The sequence below is a fragment of the Schistocerca nitens genome, chromosome 5 (assembly GCF_023898315.1).
Source record: "Schistocerca nitens isolate TAMUIC-IGC-003100 chromosome 5, iqSchNite1.1, whole genome shotgun sequence".
Lineage (NCBI taxonomy): Eukaryota > Metazoa > Arthropoda > Insecta > Orthoptera > Acrididae > Schistocerca > Schistocerca nitens.
This window is the reverse complement of record NC_064618.1, coordinates 864,948,561-864,955,749: the sequence shown is the minus strand read 5'-3', so window position 1 is coordinate 864,955,749 and position 7,189 is coordinate 864,948,561.

Below are 7,189 nucleotides of genomic sequence, written 5' to 3'. Positions count from 1 at the left end.
TGTTATGTCAATGAATCTGCCGCAGAATGTTCGCCCACAGACCTAGCACTCCACTGGGGTCTGGAACAGCACCACCACCGCCTCTCTGCCCGTCACGGTCGGCGCGCCGTGCGGCACTGTGCAGGGCGAGATCGGCGCCACACTGCCGGTGTGGTCGCCGCCGCCGCCGCCGTCGCCGCCGCCGCCGGTCCCACAGCCAGAGCCTATGGCCACGGAGGCGCCACCTCCAGACAGCTGGCGCAACGCCCCTGGAGCTCCACCTGCTGTCGTCCAAACCACGGCGTCTGCGTCCCAGGATGCGGGCGTGCACGCTCTGGTCGGTTTTTGGGCCGGTGGTCCAGGTCAGTCGCAAAGTGGGTACCGGGTTGTAGGGTGGGGACTGCCACAGACTGTCTCCTCAATCCCTGTCTCCTCACCTTACACGATGACGATGCGGAGGTTTGGGGGAGGAATGTGGTGTCGTCCAAAGAGTGAGGTCCCACACACCAAAGACAGCTGCTGCTAGATGCAGCAACGAATGAAAGGTACGTATCGCCAGAGAGAAGTCCTCAAGTAGTTCTGTACGCCACCGATGCATCAAACTTCAGTTACGTTAACAGTGCTGAACCCACTCGCCCACTCTGACAGCAGCGTCATCGAAGTTCAGACTCAGCAGTGAACTACTGTCGTTAGTCAGAATAGTGTACTAAGCTTCAGAGTTAAATATAAGAAGTGATATTTGATTGTCATTTTAGGTTGAAATCGTTTCTGTGTAGACAAATTACTCCGTACAAGAACTACAAACAGTTGAGACAACGGCAATGCTATGATTGATGTAACGAACAGTTCATCACTGAGTGCTTTCTGAGACATTATTATGTATTATCGTCCCACATATGACATGGATGTCTTCTAAAGACAAGTATAGGTTATTAAAGTGTTTTACTGAAACTGATGTAATGATATTTAAATGTGGTAGAAACTTCTGGCCGCCTCCTGAACTTAAACCAGTAGACCTGTCACCTAGGCTTGGAATGGCGCGTAAAAACGTTTCTTAGAGTTTTTAATCAGATTCGATGGAAAAATTTTAGTTTCTAGGTTACTGAATGCTTCTCTTCTTACCTTCCTTCAACTTCGTTCAACTTTTGTTTGTCAGATAGTTTTTAAGTCTTAAATCTGAGATGAAATTTCCTTTGCTTACATACCAACTTTCAAACACAGTTCTTAAACCATGGTGTTTTTTTTCCCATCCCTTAAAACCTTGCTCTGAACATATTTGACGAAGGCATATTGAACGATGCTTTTGAATTTTAACCATGCATGCTCCACATCTTCGCCGTCAGCATTGAATATTTGATGTTAGCTACTCAGATTCCCCCCCCCCCCCTCCCCCATCCCAATGGGCCATGGATTTTGCAATCGGTGGGGTGCCTTGCATGTCTCAGTGATACAGATAGCCGTACCAGAAGTGCAACCACAACGGAAGGGTATCTATTGTGCGCCCAGATAAACGTGTTGCTCCTGAAGAGGGGCAGCAGCCGTTTCAGTAGTTGTAGGGTCCACAGTCTGTGTGATTGAATGATCTGGTCTTCTACCATCAACCAAAACGACCTCACTATGCTGGCACAGCGAACAGCTGAAAGCTGAAAACAGCCATAATTCTTTCCGAGGGCATACAGCTCTACTGTATGGCTAAATGATGAAGGCATCTGCTTGTGTAAAATATTCTGGAGGTACAATAGTCCCTCATTCTAATTTCTGGGCGGAGACTACTCATGAGGATGAAACTTCCTGGCAGATTAAAACTGTGTGCCGGACCGAGACTCGAACTCGGGACCTCTGCCTTTCGCGGGCAAGTGCTCTACCAACTGAACTACCCAAGCACGACTGACGACCCATCCTCACAATTTCACTTCCGCCAGTACCTCGTCTCCTACCTTCCAAACTTTATAGAAGCTCTCCTGCGAAACTTGCAGGACTAGTACTACTGGAAGAAAGGATCCCCCAGGCTTTGGCTAAGCCATGTCTCCGCGTATCCTTTCTTCCAGTAGTGCTAGTCCTGCAAGTTTCGCAAGAGAACTTCTGTGAAGTTTGGTAAGTAGGCGGAAGTGAAATTGTGAGGATGGGTCGTCAGTCGTGCTTGGGTAGCTCAGTTGGTAGAGCACTTGCCCGCGAAAGGCAGAGGTCCCGAATTCGAGTCTCGGTTCGACACACAGTTTTAATCTGCCAGGAAGTTTCAAAGCCAGCGCACACTCCGCTGCAGAGTGAAAATTTCATTCTATTCATGAGGATGTCGTCATCAAGAGAAACAAAACTGGCATTCTATGCATCGGAGCGTGGAATGTTATATCCCTTAATTGCGTAAATAGGTTAGAGAATTTGAAAAGGGAAATGGATGTGTTGAAGTTAGATTAGTGGGAATTAGTGAATTTCGGTGGCAGGAGTAACAGGACTTTTGGTCAGGTGAACACAGGGCTATAAATACAAAATCAAATAGGGGTAATTCAAGAGCCGGTTTTATAATGGACAAGAAAATAGGAATGGGGGTAAATAAGTATGAACAGCATGTGAACGCATTATTGTAGCGAAGATAGACACGAAGCACACGCCTATCACAGCAGTACAAGCTTATGTGAAAACTAGTTCCACAGATGATGAAGAAATCAATAATAAGATAAAGGAAATTATTCAGATAGTTAAGGGAGCGAGAATTTAATTTTGATGGGGGACTGGAATTCGATAGTAGGAAAAGAAAGAAAAGGAAAAACAGTACGAGAACATGGACTGAGGGAAAGGAATGAAAGAAGAAGCCGCCTGGTAGAATTTTGCGCAAAGCATAACTTAATCATCACTAGCACTTGGTTTAAGAATCATGAAAGAAGTTTGTATACGTGGAAGAGACCTGGAGACACTAGAAGATTTCAAACTGGTTGTATAATGGTAAGACAGAGAGTTCGGAACCAGATTTTAAATTGCAATACTTTTCCAGGGGCAGACGTGGACTCTCACCACAGTTTAGTGGCTATGAACGTAGATTAGAACTAAAGACATTGCAAAAAGGTATGAAATTAAGGAGATGGAACCTGGATAAGTTGAAATAACCTGAGGCTGTTGACACTTTTAGATGGAACTTTAGGCCACGGTTGACTAGAACGGCAGAAAGGAATACAGTAGAAGGCGAAATAGTGCAGGTAGCAGAGGACCATATAGGTAAAAAGACAAGACCTGAAAGAAACTCTTGGATAACAAAGGGGATATTGAACCGATGAATGGAGAAAATATAAAAAATGCAGCAAATGAAGCAGGTAAAAGGGAATACAAACGTCTTAAAATGAGATTGTCAGGATGTGCAAAACGGCTAAGCAGGAATGGCTAGAGAACAAATGTAATGATTTAGAAGCATATACCACTAGGGGAATGTCAGATACCGCCGATGGGAAAATAAAAGAGGCCTTTGGGAAAAAAGAGAAACAACTGTATGAATCTCAAGAGCTCTGATGGAAAACCAGTCCTATGCAAAGAAGGTAGAGGGTTTATGCAAAAAAGGAAAAACTGAAAGGTGGAAGTAGTATATGGAGACTCTTTAGAAGGAAGGTGAAATTGAATGCAATATTATAGAAATGAAAGAGGACTTAGATGAAGATGATATGGGAGATATGATACTGCGAGAAGAATTTGACAGAGCACTCAAAGACGTAAGTCGAAACAAGGCCCCAGGAGTAGATGACATTCCGTCAGAATTACTGGCAGCCTAGGGAGAGCCAGCCATGACAGAACTCTTCCATCTGATGAGCAAGATGTTTGAGACAGCCGAAATATCCTCAGACTTAAAGAAGAATATAATAATTCCAATTCCAAGGCAAGCATGTACTGATAGGCGTGAAAATTACTGAACTATCGGTTTAATAAGTCATGGTTGCAAAATACTAACACGATTTCTTTGCAGAAGAAGGGAGAAACTGGTAGAAGCCAACCTCTGGAAGATCAGTTTGGATTTCGGAGAAATGTAGGAACACTCGACGCAATACTGACTCTAAGACTTCTCATGGAAAATAGGTTAAGTAAAGGCAAATCTACATTTATATCATTTGTAGACTTAGAGAAAGCTTTTGACAACGTTGACATGAAAAATCTCCTTCAAATTCTGATGACAGCAGGGGTAAACTACAGGGAGAGAAAGGATAAAATTTGGAGTAGGAGTTAACGTTTAGGGAAAAGAAATAAAATCTTTGATGTTTGCCGACGACATTGTATTTCTGTCAGAGACAGCAAAGGACTTGGAAGAGTAGTTGAACGGAATGGACAGTGTCTTGAAAGGAGGATATAAGATGAACATCAACAAAAGCAAAAAAATAACGAAATTCAATCGAATTAAATCAGATGATCCTGAGGGAATTAGAATATCAAATGAGACAAAATAGTAGAGGACAGTAAGATAACTGATGATTGCCGATGTAAAGAGCAAATAAAATGTAGACTGGCAATGGCAAGAAAAGCGTTTCTGAATAACAGAAATTTGTTAACATCGGATATATTCAGTATCAGGAAGTATTTTCTGAAGGTATTTTTCTGGAGTGTCGTCTGTGGTGTAAGTGAAACACTGACGAGACAAGAAGAGAATAGAAATTTTTGAAATGTATGCTGTAGATGGCTAAATCACGTAACTAATGAGGAGGTACTGAATAGAACTGGGGAGGCAGCAAATTTGTGCCACAACTTGACTGAAATAAGGGATCGGATGATAGGACACATTTTGAGACATCAAGAGATGACGAATTTACTCGTAGTATTGGTGGGAAACATTGGGAGGTAAAAATTGCAGAGGGAGACCACAAGATGAATACTGCAAGCAGATTCAGAAGGATGTAGGTTGCAGTAGTTATTTCGAGATGAAGAGGCTTGGACAGGATAGGGTAGCATGAAGAGCTGCACCAACCCAGTCTTCAGACTGAAGACGACGACGACGACGACAACAACAACAACAACAACAACACAGACACCTTGTGATTTTTATCTTGTCACCCTTGCTAAAGAAAAGTGCTTTCCGATGTATTTTAACAGTCCTTACAACGCCTGTGGTCGTTAATGCAATCACAGCCTTATGATTACTCCTCTCCGTTAAGTTATTCAAAAAGCTCTGGTGTTTTGTTACTAGGAGGATAGGAAGTCTAAGACGTTGCCCCGACGAGTTGTTCTCTATCTGCTCAAAGATTATCGGACGAGATGTTCAGAGCAACGTCACATGAATCCCTGCCTCTGGGAATCACCTTACTCTCCCGTTCTATAGCTGTCAAACTGAAGACTCTCCGTTTTGCAGTAGCTTGATCACGAAACTTATTCACGAAGTACTGCAGGTTTTCTTTCTGATGCACTCTTCCACTACTCTCCAGATGCATGTGGGCTATAAAGGCATGCTATTACAATGTTTGACTCACCTTTGATGTTCAACTTCCCCCAGATTATTTCACATTTGGAATCCGTAATGATCTCAGTAGATATTATCGAAATGCTTACTACAATAAATACGCCGCCACCATTGGCGTCTAAACTTTACGACATATATTACAGTTTCTGTTTAGGGTTTCTCCGCTGTTCGTCCCGGTTTGAACCAACTTTCTGTTGTTAATACTATCTGAACATTTTTGCCTGTAATAAGTGATGCTAATTCTAGGATCTGAGCCAGGTGGCTCAGCGATCAGCACACTGGACTTGCATTCGGGAGGACAACGGTTCAAATCCCGTCCAGTCATCTGAGTGATTTCCCTAAATCGCTTGAGGGAAACGCTGGAGTGGTTCCACTGAAAATTGTCTGTTCCCGAGGAACTTTCTCTGAGAATAATCCGGCTGATCCATCTTATTAGAATTTCATGTAGACCAAAAGCTCGGATGGGATACCCACACAGGGAAATTATGTGGAAGACTTGGACGTGCCATCCATCTACTGTGCAAGGTGAGGAGCTGTGCGTGTAAGGAACCTCTATTATATGCGTATTTTTGTATTCTTCTACTCCCACTTGAGCCATGGGATAGCACTGTCGGGTAGTTTCATTGGATCTAAATTAATGTTTAACTGGTAAAAGAAAGCTGTAAGGTGCATTGCAGGACTTTGCCCACGTGAATCACGTCGAGATTATTTTAAGCAACTAAATATAATGACAGTGCCTAGCCAGTATATCTACAACTGCCATGTCTTTGTTGCGGAGAATTCAAGTAAATTTGACCCAAGGAGGGCAGTTAATTACCATAGCACAAGAAGTGGACATACAGTTAATTTGCCATATGCTAGGCCGGCGAAGACCCATAACTGTTACAGTAATCTTGGTCTTGTCTACCTCAACACACAACCTGAAAATGCATACACGCGCCAATAAATAAATTTAAAATTAGTCTTTTGAAATGGATGAAAAGTAAGGGAATTTACTCTGCTCAAGAGTCCCTTCAGGGTCTGACAAATGACGCACATTTCTTAAGGGAATGAACAATAAATTAACAATAACCTTTATATATTCCACGTTGTGTAATTATTTTATTACTGTTTTATGTACTTATTGGCATTCATCTGTTTAATTATTTATTATCGTTTCACTCAGTTAGCTATGTAGATAATTTGTCTAGTAACTGCTCTATTAGGAAACCTTTTGTTGTTATTGTCACTTATTAAATATGCAATGTATCTACCTTACATTATTTTACTTGATGACATTTGCTCAAGTTTGTGTTATTATTAAAGTTATTTATTGTGTTAACTTTGACGAGACAGATTGCATGTAAAGATGCTCAAAGGTGAAATAAAACATTTGTATTTGTATTTCGGCAGGCAATTCAACACCGTTCCTAAGAGGGTGACAGGTCCCTATAACCAGCCACGCGTACTCAGCTACCCTAGCAGCCGTTTCCTGAGGGTAGGACACTGCCAACGCGCCGAGGGAACGGAGGTCGAGAAATTCGCAACCAATATCGTCAAGAATCATCTAAGTCTCTGGTTTAGACGTTCCCTTCTTACCGAAATCAGAGGCCGGCGTTTGACTCTGGGTACGTTGTTACAAATAGTGAGCTTAATCTACACCCCATGTGCGATGCTCACTGCCTTCAGCACATCAGCCAATCGCCGAAAGGAATCGGGGATGGCCTGGCATTCACGCTGCCATGAGCCACGATTTGCAGCTGGTTGCACACAGTGATTCGACAGCCGTCTGTACAGCCTCCTTCA